This window comes from Bacillus rossius, chromosome 3 (genome assembly GCF_032445375.1).
Source record: "Bacillus rossius redtenbacheri isolate Brsri chromosome 3, Brsri_v3, whole genome shotgun sequence".
NCBI classification, from domain to species: domain Eukaryota; kingdom Metazoa; phylum Arthropoda; class Insecta; order Phasmatodea; family Bacillidae; genus Bacillus; species Bacillus rossius.
In genome coordinates, this window is record NC_086332.1 from 103,748,858 (window position 1) to 103,766,938 (window position 18,081).

The window sequence follows — 18,081 nt, forward strand, 5'->3', positions numbered from 1 at the left end:
ATGAGTGCGCCAAAACTGATCACAAGCGCTTCCTAGCGGCCAATTCGCGAACTTCTCCGCTTGCCTGCCCGCTAGGGCGCCAGGGAGCAGCACCTGCTTTGCCTTGAGTTATATGGACGCCGTGGGCGAGTCGATTCTTTTTTATTTCAGACAGCCCCCAACAGGTAGCGCTAAGGTCGACGCAATGCTACCAGCTTCGAGACTTCAATCAGAGTTTTTTTATGGCCCTCACTCGGGGAACTTCGGGACCTTTCGGTTCGGACTCCCAGTCCTCCCCTCCACTTTTGATTCAAGTTTTACTTTTAATTACGAGACGCGTTTCTCCGCGGGACACTTCGCGCCGCGACTGCAGACGGATCGTTTGATTATCGGCGAGTCGACGAGACTTTGCAAAACTTCCATCCGGCCGCAACCGACTATGTAGTCGCCTAATTGAGGGATGCTATCCCTAAAAACTTTTCAAGTAGTTTAGTCCGTCTGCAATGTAACAGTTATTTTTTTTAGCTTTTCATTTTTTTTGAAATTTATTATTATGAAGAAATCATCCGCGTCCTGCCGCGCAATTCGCGAGCTCCAGACCCCGGGCTGACTCCACGATGGCAGCGTGCTGGGCAACTCCCCTGTTTTGGTGAGTGATAATTCGCGAACCCTCCTTTTTCCCTTTAAATTTTTTTTTCGGGCATTTTCTGCCCCATAGACTGCCTGTATACCAGTTATAATCAGTTTTGATTTGGACTGTTGCAGACAGGGTTCGATGACCGGGAGAGATTGATACTCTCATCTCGTGGCCTCCCCCCCCCCCTTCCCTGTTCCGTGGGAAGAAACATTAGAAGAAACTTTTCTACCACCCGACGTGATTGTTTGAAGACCCCGGGTGGTAATGTAATTTAAACATTTCCCCTTTACCTAGCGACGTACTATCTCAGCCGGATGACCAACTCACCAGCGACCAGTGTTTTTCTCAAGAAATTGTAAAACTAATAGAACTAATTATCAATGTAATAATCGAATCCATCCAACTTTGGGTGTGAAAGTCATAATGCAAATGTTTATATGTCAAACTACGAATGTAAACTGTTCTCAATAAGCATAGGCCGGCCTATTTTCGTTTTCCTTTTGTTAATCTTTGAAAATTGTTAAAACCTTTTGTGTGTATGGTAAAATAATGGAAACATGATAATGAATCAGGGCAAATAAAACAGGGAAACTATAGATCAAGTTAATCGTGTAGTTTTTATTTTATTGATTATAACGATCCTACAACTTCCCCTTTGCTTGTTACTGGAAGTTCCTAAATTGTGTTTGTTCCCACCTCGTGTCGCCTCTGGTAAATCATTTCATTTAACATATTTTTTTTTCCAGCTTGTTTCCAAGGCTCTTTTAATTAATTCAAAATAATTCTATTTTGAGGCACGAGGGGTGTTGCAGTCTGTACTGGCGAAGTCTGGCCACATGCAGATGCTGGTGGTGACCGAATAGCTGGTAGGTTGAATGCATGTGCGAAAACCTCTTCAGGGGTTGCAGGGAGAACTGTATCGTCTCTCATCATATTCACACTACAATGTCCATAGCCCAGGCAGTTGATAACTTCTAGAGGTGTATCTTGAGGTCCTGGGTTTAAAACCTGTTTCACGTGAAACACAGCGTCACATCTCTCCGAAAAATGTTTTAAAACCCCGTCGATAGACTCACTGTAATCAACAGTACCTAGACCGGGCGTTACACTGGAGTATATCATGTTCGGTTGAAAGTTAGACATCTTAGTTAACTACTTCTGCTGTAGGTCCTTACACCACCACAGTTTCAGCTCGACTGCCATCGCACGAGGCGAGGGTCGTATTTAAAAATATATGTATCACTTGGATAAATATGTCTGTTATGCAATTCCATAGAGTAGAGCATTTATTAGAACAGTCCATTGTTAAAATTATTTTCAGTTGTATACTATACTCTATGAGATGTTAATTGCTGATTCACTTACGTTTATAAAGTTAGACGTTAGATGTGCTCCTAGCATGAGATGCGATGTCCGTGCTGGTCTCCCCACAATTGATGGAGGTGACGGTCTCTCTTTGATTGATGTAGGAGGTGATTGACGAGATGCAATTGGCAGTGGTTCGACAGCATCGTTACTAACGATGATTGGTGGTAACATTGGTTCACGAGCAGGTTGATTTGTAGGTACATCTCTAAAAACTTGACGTGATGACTCTATTGGTGAACGATCAAGCTCAGGGGATCGTCCCCACGGCTCTTCACGTGACCACCGTCGCCCACGTTGTCTGCAGTACTCGATTTCAAACCAATTGTGTAGAAATGTTTCCTCATCCTCTGCTTCACTTGGTATGTCCTCTAAGGGTATGGTCCTAATACATTCACACGTATTCCGCCACAAGCTGTTGAAATCATTGTCATGGCGTGAAGACATAATAACAACAGCACGAACCTTCAAATTGCTTCTTAGCTTACAAATTTAACTGAATGGTGTGAAGCGGTAGAGTCTACACAGTAGAAAGCTGCAGGATGTGTACCAATGATGGTTAACGTAGGTGGTGTTGTGAATAAACCCGTCACACTGTTCCTTCCAACTAATAACTGCCTCCGGATCGGTGTTGCGTAGCAACTCGCACCTTACTGAGGAATAGTCTGGTTCCGAGCTTATAGTTTCAGGCGCTGATGTAGCCTTAAGCGCTTCTAATGTTGTAGGGAATGTACTGTCAGGTCTTAGATAATGGACGACACAATCTACCTTGTTGCAGGATGTCTCGATGATGTCCGGAGCCTCCTCGTCACAATCACTGGTCCAGTGATGACCGAAGTTGCAGACCTCTAGTTGGAAGTATCCATCTTCGGTGATGTAGTTCACACGGCGGAATCCCGGCGTTACTTCCGCGTACTTTGCAGACGGATCGAACGGCATTTGCTTGAATTTGTAGCAGCAGCACTATACCCACTCGACTATGAGTTGACTGCTGTGTCTAGGGTGTTGACCTCAATTTATACCGTTAGGACCCCCCTCCAGTCCAGTCACATGTACCATTGCTTCCGTTGTTGTCCCCACAGCCTTGCTGGCGGCCTCCAACATTCCAACGCGGTGATCAACCATCCAAGCCCTAAGCAGGCTCGCATTGTGTCTTGAGATCGGACCTGGACATCTATTATTATTACACGCGTACAATTTATTTAATTCTTTCAATGATGGACAGTCATATTCTGCTTGTACATCTAATATTAGCACATGATGCTTACAATAGTTAGTTAGCCACCGTTTCTGCTCTATTCCTACAACCAAGACAGGTCCGGTCAGATTACTTGCCAATATGTTGGGTATTGAAGCATAAGGAAAGAGTCCGTGTTCCCACTGTAAACCATGAAAATTTCTAGTGAGCCAAGCATTTGTTTTTTGATGCTTCCTGGTGAGATATCGCCATTCAAATGGAGGTTGAAAGTTACGTGTTATTACATTTCCTTCTTCATCTTCAATGCTAAGTTCCTTGATAATAAACCCATACTGACTAGAGAAGCCTTGGAGGTTTACACATTTCGTCATGGCGGTCGAGACGAGACTAAGCCAATTTCCTTTCTAGGTCAGTATTTTAACAGTTTTGTCTCTTGGGTTATACGATACAAGTCTATCATGTAGTATAATCGCAAAGGCTTGAGTTAAAGCAGGGATGTTCCTTGAAGTTGTAACTTCAATTTTGCAATCTATTACATTTGAAGCAATCCTTTCATCCTGACGAGATACATCAAACATAAACAGAGTTGCTCTGTCTTTGAAACTTTGAGGAGTCAAAAGCGGTGCACATTGCCATCCATAGAAACTCGACTGGAAGTTTGCATACATGTTATATGCAAGTAAGTAATATCCATTAGTGAAATTGTTTTCTAAATCAATGTAGGGGTAGCTTTCTGAGTTGAGGTATACTTTGATATTCTTTACGTCGCAGTGATCAAATCTCGATTTATCAGCATTAATGGTGTTATGTCTAGCAGTTTGAAATGCTACGATTATATACCGTGGCTTCTCTGTGGAAAAACTCGATTTCACATTCCAAGAAATTGTTTGAGCATGTGGTAAACTAGGATATGATTCTATGCTCCACGATCTAAAAGCTAGGTCGATATTTTTTCCCTTCTCCACCAGTCGAAGAAGCCGTGTTCTTTGGGGTGGTGAAACAGTGATATGTGGAACAAGCCATTCGAAGCTATTTAGAGTTAGTGACACTTGTTGTGGTTGGACACTTACATCTACAATGGCATTAGTAAATGTATTTGCCAATACTATCACTAGCTCTTGCTTTGCATTTATGATAATATGCTTATAGTCTTCTGCGAATCCGAGCAGATGGTTTAGTGGCACACAAATCTCAAACTGTCCAGCTGCAGTAACAGGAAGGCTGTAGTTCTCTTCGAGACTCCACCCTGACATTTCACTAAGTCCATTTTCATCACTTGTGCGTGACAAGTAATTTTTCACGGTAGATACAGTCCCCACATCTCGACACTCATCAATCTGAACACCATTCAGCTCATATGCTATCCGACTCATCATATGCATTATTCCATTGTTTATAATTTTTGCATTATCCGGTGCTGTACCATCTGCCTTGGTGAAAGTGCCACGTATGCGTAGAATGCTCTTGGAGATTAGAGTGTAGATATCAGCATTTTGTATTGAAATTCTTACCTCAGAGCTTGCTTCATAGGGACCATGTAGGAATGGCCTATAAGAATGGTATTCACTTTTGGTAATGTCATCATCGTATTGTATCGGCTGTTCAATTTCTAAAATACTATCGACCATTTTAATTAACTTTATACCCCAAATTCTTAAGTAAGCGTACGTTTACACGTGTTAGTCGCTTGAGGTCTCGTGATCCACTGACTCTAGGTTACGTCACTCCCCTACCTTTATACAGATTAAAGTATTTCACGCCCATATTTCCTCAGATGTAGACGTAAAGTGATTTGTTCGTTTCGAAAGTTAATTAGGTAACCGTCCTGGTCAACAACCCGCACAATCAGTTCCTGTATTCTCTTGACGGTGACTGGAGTATAAATGAGACTTTTTGGTAGTTCCGTTATTTTATATCCGGGTGGTACAAGTGGGGCAAACTCATGTAGGGTGCTGTTTACCTTTCCGTTGAGAAAACTGTTGCCGACGATATTGGTTGTAATACGTATGACGTTCACTGGAAGGATATTCACAGCCAGTGTTGATTCATGTACTATTCCTTCCTTGTAGATTCTAGCTTCAAAGCCAAGCATGCTTCGTAGAGTATCATTTGCACGAAAATCTATTGCTGCATCACTATACATTGCACACTGTAGTGTGTTGGGGTTGCCTCTTAGTGTGAAGATGATGTTAGCTGGTAGCTTTTGTTTCACATACATCTCAATGTCCGCAATTTCATAACTACCTGTTGGTAGAATCAGCTCGTGGGACTGCTCTTCACCCTTTAAGATATAACGAAAATAATGGTTTGTTTCATGTACATTAGGAATGCTATTATAGCTGTGAAAGTCGACAAGAGCCATTTCCCACTCTCCACCACTAAGTTCCAATGGAGGAAAGTGTGTGGAACATAGTTCCGAACTGTTTCCCGTTAGTATTAACGTGATCGACATTTCAGGTTATACGATTACGTCTCTCTATGTGGTGCCACTTTCCCTCGTTTTTGAACTGTGAGCCTAAACTCTCACTTGTGTTTCTAATATACAGAGAGCAGAAACTGTATGCATAAATGACCACAGTTCCATGAGTTTATTCTCTGCTGCCTAGTATAGTTGTAGGTTATATTTGATGGATTCAAATATTGTCTTAGTTCCAGGGGTGGAGGTAAATCTCCAAAACTATCGTAATATGTAACATTGAGACCCTTCTTGCTAAAGGAAACCCAATGACTTCCAGGGCCTTCAGAGGAATCTAAATTAATAATAGCACATTCGTTATGCCATGGTTTTCTTGGTAGGTTGTTCCTTATAAACACATCTCTAAAGTAGGGAATTTTTAATTTTTTTTTGCTATCTTTAAGTCTACATTGGTAAGAGGTCGTTTCGGTAAGTTATTTATTATTGTTTCTTGTTTCCCTTCTTCTTGCTTCTTGGTTTCTGCCTTCCTCCTCCTCCCATCACTGGGTAAGGTTGCAAGAAGAGGCCGGACCCGTTTTTTGAAATGTGTGCTAGTGCCTGCATTTTAGCATTATGCTGAGCATTTTGACTTAGCAATTTCACCTGGTTCTTAGCAGTGTTAACAGATTTGGCTATGCCTGCAGCTCCACCAATCAAACTACCTAGCGCAGCCAATGCTGGGAAAATAAAGGGCAACAGTCCACCCTTCTTTATGGGTGCTTTCCTATTCTGTTTTTTCTTCATAGGTTTGTGTCTTATGCCCGATCCAAGTTTACGTTTAACACGCATGATTTTATTTACACCCCAAGCCGCAACTTTCTCCCCGAATTTCGTCCCTGAATTCTTTGCAATTTGCGCAGCTGTGTCTGCTAATATACCATCTGCTATGTGTCTGTCACTTAGATTATTGCTTTGCGAATAGCTAATATCATGCTGCTTGCATGCTTTGTCTAGAGAATTTATGCCTGAGTCACCACGTGCTAGTCGTTTCGATAATTTCGTCCCTAGACCACAGTATTGATATCCTGGCAGGTGTAGTTCAATTGGTAGCTTGTTAATAACAGAATTTATTAACCCTCCACCTTTCTGTACCTTCCTTCTTGCTCGAGTCATAACAACGAACTGATAGTATTCTTTATAAGTATGCCTGTTTTATAGGTTTACACTCAGTGTCATGGAGCTCGTAGCACAGAGCGAGTCGTTACCAGTATGCATCACTAATGATGATGAAGTAGATGCTTGTGATTCGCGACATGTGTCTTTATTACCCTCAACTGTTCGATGCATAATCGCAGGCCCATCCAACTGCGGAAAAACGTGTGTACTACTGAGTTTACTAGAGGAACCAAACGGTCTTCGGTTCGAAAACGTGTACCTATACTCGAAATCACTACAACAGCCAAAGTACTTGCGCTTAGCCAATGTTCTACGCTCGGTGGAAGGAGTGGAGTATTTTCCATTTAACGATAATACCAATGTGGTGCCCCCTGACGAAGCGAAGCCTAATTCAGTGATTATTTTCGACGATGTTGCATGCGAGAAGCAAGGCATAATTAAAGAGTACTTTTCCATGGGCAGACATGCCAAGGTAGACTGCATATACCTGTGTCAGACATATAGCTGTATACCCAAACATTTGCTCCGCGATAACGCGAATTTTATAGTACTTTTCCGCATGGACGAACTTAATTTACGTCACGCTTATGATGATCATGTAAACACAGACATGACATTTAATATTTTTAAAGATATGTGCTCATTATGCTGGAAACATGAGCATGGGTTTCTGGTGATTGTAAAGGACAGTCCCCTACTTAAAGGACGATATCGTTGCGGTTTCGACCACTTCATAGTTGTGCATCATTGAAGAATGAACAATAGCGTCTCCAAGTTTGGTGGTGGGAGTCTTAAACGTCAGTATGAGTCGTGTTTGATTCCTACATATGATGGACAATGCAGTGCGGATGGTAAACGTTTGAAACGCGTGGCTACACCTAAAGATCCTGATGATGCTGTTAATAAAAACTATGTTGACGGTATTTCCGGATTGATTACTCATGCCTTAAGAACCATTTCGGATGAGTTGAAGCAATGGTTTACTGGACTCAATAGCTCACTCACTAACATGAGAAGTGTACAATTAGAGCTTACCAACTACTTGCATACTATGGAAACGAATAAGCAGCACTCTGTGGATCAACTGAATAAAAATCTTTCTGAAATGCTAATAAAATTAAGTGACATGTTTACTTCGGTGTTGGAAAATAAGCTCTTTTCATTTGAAGGAAAGTTGCGTGAATCGATTTTGACTAGTGTTAAAGATGTGCTAACATCAAACTTAACAGATGCTTTCCAGACAATAAGTGTAAGTAGCATAGATAACACTCAGCGGTTTACACAAATGGCTCGCACTGTCGATAGCATGAAGAATGATATACATAAATTACTTTCACTCATCAATACAGGTTCGAAGCCTGCTGCTCCTAAACCAATAGCTCTACCGAAGCCTGCGACTCCTAAACCGTTCCCCGTACTAGGCCTTAGAAATCGTAGGATGTAAATCTGGGTACACAAGTGCGATCGATCTAACATTTATCGGTTCAGGTTTAGAGCTATATAAGACTTCAGTTATCTTGTTTGTCTTCAGTTATGTCGCTCGAGGCAGATAAGCTAGACCACGTCATTAAGAATGTACGTGCTAAATATTTATTAGCAAAACGGGCTCGCCTAGAGCGTAATGAAATCAATGAAGCTATTTTTCAACCAATTACTTCCCGACTTGAAAAGGTAGCACCTACACCCATTGTGAAACAAGAACCCTTACAATCTACTTTTAAAAACCCTCAACCTAAGGCTACATCTAGTAGCAGCGATGATGATTTACCACTGAATCTATGGTATCGGAAACATCAGAATTCTGAACCTACTACATCAGATGAATCCAATACCGATGAAGCACAAACATATCTAAGTAATTTTAACCCTAGAGTAAATAATGTCATATATGGAGTATATCGTCGCAAAAACAGATGGTTTATAGGTAATTCAGAAATATTCTTTCTCCCCAAAAGTGAGGTACGTGTGAATGATGAAGTTTTTCGGGCTGCAACTGGCTTATACGAACTACTATTCACACGAGATCCATCTGTATACTCCGACATGGCCTTAAAACAGTATAGACATTTACTTGAAATCACGAATGGATATTTTAAAAATAATAATGCTTTTACTGGACAGTATAAGACATTGGAACATCCAAAATTCGGCATTATATACCACATGTTTGGAGGTATCGGGTCGCAGCAGAAAGGTAGTGGACTAGTGCAAAAAACATTTGATTTGAAGCGCAAAAGAGACTATATTTACTGGGATGATCCAAACGAGTTAGTTTCTCGACTTCGCTTGTTACTGGCTTCACAATCTGCCGGACATAGTGGTCACGATAACGAAATACTCTCTATTCTGGAAGAACTGCGTGAAGCAGGTTACATATCATGAGTAAAGCTGGGATTGCCCGAGAGCTTCATGCTCCTGCAAGACGGAACTACAAACGTCGTAAGGTTATAGTGTATGGTCTTAATGATTTATTTCAGGCAGACCTTGTTGAGATGATTCCATATTCACGAATAAACAAGGGCTTCAAGTACATGCTAACAGTCATCGATGTGTATAGCAAGTTTGCCTGGGCCAGACCTGTACAATCGAAGAATGCAGCCGATGTAACCAAGGCTATGGCAGACATTCTGCGTGATGGGCGCATACCGTCACACCTACAGACAGATCTTGGCAAGGAATTTTACAATGCAGCCTTCAAGGTTTTGATGAAAAACCATGGTATCAATCACTACTCCACATTTAGTAATGTTAAAGCTTCTGTAGTAGAAAGGTTTAACAGAACATTGCGCACCAAGATGAGGCGTCAGTTCACAGTTAATGGTAATTACAAATGGTTGGATCTTTTGTCGAAACTTATAAGTGAATATAATTCCACAGTGCATTCTACCACGAAAATGAAGCCTAAAGATGTAAAGGATGATCGTCTGCTTGGGACTGTATTCACCAACACGAAGAAAGATACACGCAAGCATAAAGCTAATGTTGGTGACATTGTGAGAATCTCCAAGCAGAAAGGTGTCTTTGAGAAAGGTTTCACGGCGAATTGGAGTTCTGAACTTTTCCGTGTGACACACGTTCGTGAATCGGAACCCAGGACCTACTACCTCGAAGACTTGGACCACAAGCCTATTCGTGGTGGCTTCTATGCTGAAGAGATCCAGCCTACGATGTATCCGGACACATATTTGGTGGAGAAAGTTCTCAAATGAAGAAATGGTTGGTCTTTTGTGAAATGGTGGGGTTTCCCGTCTCAATTTAATTCGTGGGTAGCAGATACAGAAATCGAGAAGCGCTAAAGGTGAATAACACCTCACTTACATTTTTTTTTCAAGTACTTAGTCATGATTATTGTTTATACATACATTACAACATTTAAAGTATGATTATCGCACAGGAATTATCTCATGTCATTTATGAAGTTGGGTAGTCTAAATATATATTTGGCTATTCAATTGTTCTAGCTCCTGTAGCATACGCCTGTTTTGTCTGCTGCGGGAGTGACGTCTGTGCTCGGGAAGAGGCTTTCACAGCAGCGCGTGTTCGGGCAGGAGGAAACACGCAGAGCCACTCAGGGTGTTTGTGCCGTCAACCATAGGCTACGTCATGTTTTTGGAATGTGTTGTGCAGGTTATTTCGAGCGAGTTCTGGGGCCTCACAGCATCGCTCCGCTAACGTGGTAGTCTGCTTCTAACCACGCTCTCATCATCATGGCTTCCACCAGTGTTTACGCGGAGAGTGTTTGCGATTGTAATTTAAACAGTGTTACGATGGACGATGTTCGGGAATTTTTAATGGATGTAGTACGTCGCTACATAGGTATGGACTTTAATGATATACATTACCACCTTACATCCTCCACCCTCAACATTCTCACTGAGTTCCCTGAGGAAGAGGTATTTATTACCTATTTATATCATGCTGTTATGACCTGCATCGAGGCCGCAAAGGAAGCGCAAGAGGTGAACGAAGATGTGGATGAAGGAACGGATAGTGGCTTGGGGGATAGTGATGAAGACGAATTGTAAATTTGTGTGTACTACGACACCAAAGGTTGTTACAACCAGTCTGACATTTAGCATCCTAGAGACAACATCAGCACTGCAGCCTTGCAGTTATACCTGTAGAACTAGCATCAGCCTTGCAGAGCTAGCACAGCTTCACACATCAGTTATCGTGAGTACTGGCAAAAAAATGTCATTATTTCTCTGCAACATTCAGTGCCTCACATCACAAAAGGGGTATGTGGTTAAGCAACTTGCAGCAATGTTCATCGAGGACGGTGATGTATTGAGGACCTATGAATACATATTCAAACCGCCATGTGACTGGTCCGAACTAGACAGGCTGTCGCAAAGCGAGAATCGTAAACTGACTTATGAAGTGCATGGACTCTCGTGGAACGAAGGTGAAGTGAGCTTTGACCAAATCTCATCAGTGTTATGTGACATCGTCAACCCTGAAGAAGATGTAGTATACGTCCTAGGAGACAAACAGAAAAGTATCTTTAGTGAACTGTGCAGTGCCAACATTGTTGATTTACATAATGAAAGAAACTGTCCTAGCTTCAACAAACTTTTAAAGACTTATGGAAACCGCCTGGATAAATGTATAAAACTGTATGGCAAATTCCATTGCGCCCATTGTAATGTTCAGCTACTTAAATTCTGGCTATTCGACCACCCATACTACTATGTAAAATTGGGTCTCGAGTTAATGTTGCCTTTGTCACTATGATGTGTAGTGTGTGAATATTATGTGATTTTATTACTCGTTATTTACTTCTTTTAAATCATCGATTGTTCTAACCCCTTGCTGTTTGTAATAAAATTTAAATAAATATGTGTTTAACATTTACGTTGTTTGCTTTAATTTCAAAACATTTAATTGCCGCTATTATTGAATTGTAACTATAAGTTATTAGTCTCCTCAGCTAGAGTGATTGCTTTAATACATAAATTCTAACACTACCTTCGAGATGTCTTCCGCCACTACGAGAAGAAGAGAGAGAGACTCTACACAACACCAATATTTTATAAATACTCTATCATATTTAATAAACATACATTAATAAATAATAATAATAATATGGCTACAGGTTCCAAACTTATCCCGACTTGTCTAGACTGACTACATAACACTTGGCGCCATCCGGCAGTAACTTTAAGAATTAAAGATGGCGACGGTGGCACACTCTGGTAGCAACACTAGGAACTAAAGATGGCGATGGTGGCGTCATCTGGTATCGATTGTATGAACTAAAATATGGCGACGGTGGCGCCATCTACCAGCCAACTTGAGAACCAAGATGGCGGCGCCTCTGGCAACTAATTTTTGAATTTGGCGCGCGATACTAGCGACATCGCATAGATTAGCATATGGATTAGGTTAGGTTAGGTTAGGTTAGGTTAGCATAGATTAGCATATGGATTATGTTAGGTTAGGTTAGGTTAGCATATGGATTAGCATACGGATTAGATGACATCATCAGGTTGGCAACATCGAGGGTTGCAAGGCTAAAGGTAAGGGTCGAATTTCAATGTCAGGGTCAAATTTCAAGGTCAAGGTCAAATTTCAAGGTCAAGGTTAAAGGTCAAGGTTCAAGGTCAAAGGTCAAGGTCAAAGGTCAAGGTCAAAGGTCAAGGACTCGGTTCAAGGTCAATGTCAAAGTTCAGGGTCGGATCCTCGATCCTCCGCCTGGTCTTGAACCCCCCATTTCCAACTACTGTAACGGGACATTTTTTCGTGCGTACATGGCTGATAAACGTAACGGGACACTTTTTCGTGTGTGCATGGTCGAAGGAAGTGACATAATCCCTTAATCCCCCACCACCCACCGGTGCACCAGGATGAACTATATATATCTACTCACGACACAGACAACAGACACCAAAAAAAACACAAACATATAATCTTTTCATCCTTTAAATCCGAGAGAAGGTTTAATAAATGTTATAGCCAGGGGTGCCCACAAGGGGGGGGTAACGACGCAGACTGCGTCATTAAAATTTCAGGGGGGGGGGGGGGGGTGGTTAAAAGAAGAGAAAAATATATATATTATTTACATAATTATAGCTTCTAATGTGAAAATACGTTTCTGGTGCTTTGATAATTGAAAGGGATCTTGTAAATAAAATTGGCAACCCCACACTTTCCTCAACAAAAGCTGTTTGGCATCTGACGGTTCAGGATGGAAATATTACCTGATATGACCAAAATTATTATTATTATTATTATTAGAAAATCAGTTTTAATTAATGCAAAATGTGATATAATATAATACTAAAAAAGTATAATATTATAAAATAATTGAGTAAATAATTGAGAAAATGGCTTAAAAATTTCGGGGGGGGGGGGGGGGGCACATCATTAGGTTGGGGTGGAGGGGGGTGTCATAGTGTTTGGGGGGGGGGGGGGGCACCTCTGTTATAGCTATTTGAAAACGAATTTTATATCGTAGACTACCATGGGCTTGAAATATTTAAACTCATTTTTTCTTCAACACGCATTCGTAAAATTTTCAATGATGCACACTGGCACAGGGTCCAGGGTGTGGATTGTGGATGAGGTCAATGACCGACAACTCTAAGGTCACAGCGGCCATCTTGGATGACCTTAAATTTGACCATTGACTTAACCTTGACCCCGGCGTCTATTTTCGATCATTATCCTAGAAACAGCCATTTTAGATTCTAGAATTTTCCATAATTTCGGAGTCAAATTCTCCACTCCCTTATGTTGCTTTAATCTCGCTATCCTGAAAATCCGTATTATTTATGCTAAAAAACCGGGGGGAAATTTATAACTTCTAATTAATTAAATTTTAATAAAAACACAATTCTGGAATTTTGGTAATTATAACAACAAGGTTGCACTTTTCATTACGGCCTTCACCTTGAAAATCCATCATTTTTAAAAATAAAATTTTATAAAAATATAGCTTTATTACATTTTCGATTAAAAATTTATAAAAAAGTACTGGGTTTTAACCGGGCAGGGCAAGAAAATGGCGACGGATCCTTTCTCCACTGAATCCGCCGGTAGAACGACTCATCACAACTAATGCCAAGGAATACATTACATCAGCCAGTACAACGTCATGGTGGCCATCTGTTAGAGTATGCTGTTGCCATATGTTTAATTTTTACCCGCTATGGTGCAGTAATTATTTATGACCTTCACATCCGCCATCTTGTCGGCCGTCTTTGTCACCATAAAGAAACTCTCATATTAATTTACTGATTGACTCGATCGATTCCAGTTCTCAGTCCAATCCTTGGTCAATGCAAACAAATAAAATTTATGAAATTACAACAAAAGTTACAGGTTCGAGAAAAAAACAACAAAATTACAACAAAAAACTTAAATTTTATTCAACTACATGAACACTTATGAAAGTTAGCAACCTAACAAAATTTTATTTCTGCATTGGCTTGAACTAACTAATTCTCAGCTGCAATCGGTTTACTGAAGACAGAGACCAGTCAGATCATTTACTGACCTAGTATTCCTCTTCCCGACAGACATTCCCGATTCTCAATTCTGTGTTTAACTGACTACTTTTCATCGTGAGATCTTTACATGAAAGTATTCGTAGTCTTGAAGGTACATTTCTTCACTTGGTCTGCGAACGGTTTACTGTTAACCATTTACACAGTCCAGCCACCAGTTAATATTTTAATGGGCCATGCGTTCATACTTCATCGGTAAGCTGACTGATAATGTTCTGCTTCATATCATCAAGAAAAGTACAGTAATATTTTGACTAACTGAATGTATTTAGATAATAACAGACTTTCAAAATTCCATGAAATGCAGATTTCAGTCCGTTCAACTTATTATCGTTTACTTTAAAGCACCGAGCACAGTTTGGAGTTTAGTTTCATGTCCAGGCGTCATCGCAATCGGTTGCTGCCCATCTGCTTATGTGTTTGTGCGCATACGAGTCTCTGTAAGCTTGTGAACTTCTGCTTTGTTTAGCAAGAATATAATTATAGCACAAGCCAGAATGATTTTGTAATTTTTTGTGTAATTTTTGTGATTCACTGAGCTTGTTTTAGAATGATGTATGTTGGTTTTCTCCGAGAGCTTCTGATAATTCCTGACAAAATATTTGCTTCTGGTCATTACTGGTGAGAATTCTGTTGATTTACTTGTTTCTGGTCATTCCTGGCAAGACTTCGGCTGATATTCTACAAGTTTTTATATTTATTCCTGAGAATACAATCCTTGCATTATTTTTTTTCGTGATGAGACAAGCAATTTTCTTTGGAATTTCTTTTAATTAGTGCATTTTTAAAACAAAAACTGAACTTACAGAAATTTTTTTATCAGTTGAAATTTAGACAAAAAAAGATTCATTACTTAAATAATTACTTTGTGATATAAAAACTGAAAAACACAATTATGCAAGATGATTTCCCTTCCCTTTGAGGTCTAGATAAGCCCTCCTTTGCTTGCTACCGCAAGTGAGCATCCAACATCCCACATAAAAAATAAATAATATTTACTTCCATACAATATGTGCGATCATCTGTTGGCAAGAATCAGGGCTAATTGCCACCAGTTCTTTTGCATGAGATAAATTTAGCCAGGCTGTTGAATTGAACTGTTTTAGCCAGTCGGAGCCTTGTTTACTTGTAGACTCGTAGCCATTTAGCTTCGAAGCAATTTAGCCTCGAAGGCATTTAGCCTTGTGGCCATGCATCCTTGTAGTCTTGTAGTCAAAAGTAATTGGAGCATTTGGAGCTAAATACTGTTGTAGTCAAAGACATTTGGAGCATTTGGAGCCTACTGTATATTAACGATCATATCCTACTGATAGGATCGGATCCACTGAGTTGAATGTTCGTGTAAATGTACACCCTGTTCATTGAATGCGCATAGCCAAAACTGTAGTATCGTATCTTACTGATGGTATCGTATCCTACTGATGTGATCATATCCTATCAATGAGATCATATACCTCTGATGAGATCGTATCCCTCTGATGTGATCGTATGCCTCCTGATGAGATGTAATCCGTCTGATGTAATCATATACCCTTGATGAGATCATATCCTATGTGAAAGTATACCTCTGATGAGATAGTATCCCTCTGATGAGATCGTATCCCTCTGATGAGTACGTATTCCTCTGATGTGATCTTATTCCTATGATGAGATGGTATCTCTCTTTAAGATCGTATTCCTGCTGATGGAATCGATTGCTACCTAAATAAGATTTCTTCTAAATGTGAGTCTTTTTCGATAATTGTTCTTCCATTTTTAATGTGCTTCCAAACATGCTTCCTTTTTGTTAAATGTGGTTACGAATGTGCTTCCTATTTATAGTGTGTGCTTCCCAAAATGCTTTTTTTTTTTTGTAGAATGTGCTTACTTTTTATCCAATGTGCTTCCTAATGTTCTTCCTTTATGTTGAAAGTGCGTCCCTTATGGTCTAATGTGCTTCCAAACGTGCTTCCAATTGAGCTTCTTTCTTGTGGAATTTGATTCCAAATGTCCTTCCTTTTTTTAATTTTATTTTGACTTGGGTATTAATGTAAATGTTTCTTGTTTTGACATACCTATTATTCCAGTGTTCTCAGATATATAAGCGAATTCCAGACGACAGGACTTTCAGTCTACATTAACCCAATGGACTGTGTATCATCGTCAAGAATTACACTAGAGGAGACTGCATGGTTCCACTAGCAGAAGAGACTTTAATGTCTGCAGTGTTGGATGCAGAGGAAAACTCGACGAAAGACGTTTCGCCAGCAAAGGATACTTCAATGATGTCCACTGAAGGTGCATCGGCGTCTTCCCAGCATCAGTGTTGGTACTGAGACAAGACTTTTTCGAAGAACAGTAATGATCATCACACGAGAAGAGAGAATGTGCTAAAAATCTTTCTTGCTAAATTTTTTGCTGTAAAAAGTGCGCAAACAAAATACAAGAATTGATAATTTGAAAACACACTTCAAGACATGCAAAGGCCTTGTTATGCGACAGAAAGTAAAGGTTTCGCTTTAAAAGCAATGCCACGAGGGGATTAACAGAACAGCAGGGATTGGTACTACGGCAGTAACATCAGCATCCGGTGCGAGCATGAAATGTTCGTCTTCGACGACTAGACATCCGTGCAGCTACTGTGATATGTCGATTGGATTTGCCCATGTCGTGCAAAGATGCAAGAGGAGTAAATTCATGAAGAATCCTTCTCGTAGCAAGTTTCCCTGCAATAAGTGCCATGTTTTGTTCACACACATTGACAATTTTAGACGACACTCGAAAAAATGTCAAGGTGAAGTCCGTTGCCTATTATGGAACTACCTGAAGACATTTAGACTCCTCGGATTAGGAATCAAGATGTTGGCCATAGCTAAAAGTGAACCATTAGAGAAAAAGGGATTCTATTCAAGTTGCCAAATCCAAAATGGCCGCCGGTGTCAAGGTAAGGGTCAATGGTCAAGGTCATCAAAGATGGCCACCGCACCATGATGTCAGTGCGGTCGGTCATGACACAATCCACACAATGGACCATGTGCCAGTATCGGATATTACACACTACTTTAAGAAAAATTTATAGTAATAATATAAAAGAAACGAAAAAGTGGGTCAATATTTTTCGTGGTTTTCTTAGATAAAAATCCATAGCATGAATTTAAAAAAAAGAGTACACTTAAACAAACTCGCCTTGATACCATATTAAAATATTAACTTTTTCCAGCCACATATTATTCATTAATGTATTCAAAGACGAAAGAATTAAGAAATCATAAAAATAACAATGATTATAAGAAAAGTTTACTAAAAAATTAGGCAACTAAAATTCAGTAAACAAGATTATTCGAGACTTTAAGCAGAGTGACTATTTAAAATTACCCTGGTTTATATAATAGCAAAAATTGACATACAGTACCGCATTTTCCTCACAAATCTGGCACCTCCAAATAAAACTTATTTATTTATTTTATATTTAAAAATATTTAGCACCTAGCCGATTATTATTTAATTAATATGTTAAACTTTCCTCGAATTGTAATAATATTCAGTAATCTCATTTACGTGAAAAGCAACACAGATTGTGTGAAACAATAAAATTTATTTTATAAATATACGTGTGCTGTATCTTAATTTTAATGTAGGAATTGTTTCTAAAACAATTTTACAAGTACTAGCATTTCTATAAATATATTTGTATGATTTTTATGTTAAATAACTATTTACCTTTATTTACCTCATTAAACTTTTCATTATGTTTCGTAATTTCTTTAAAAAAATTATTATCATTAATTTTAATTGTGTTTTACAAGGAAATATTAATTCACAACATTAAATTACTATTCCGAGA

General features: G+C 39.7%; 1 protein-coding gene across 1 annotated transcript in view; it reads right to left on the reverse strand.

Annotated features, from left to right (window-relative positions):
* LOC134531093 (inactive pancreatic lipase-related protein 1-like) overlaps nucleotides 1–18,081 on the reverse strand; it is a 68,339-nt gene that overhangs the window by 23,095 nt on the left and 27,163 nt on the right. The gene's annotated exons all lie outside the window — the stretch shown is intronic.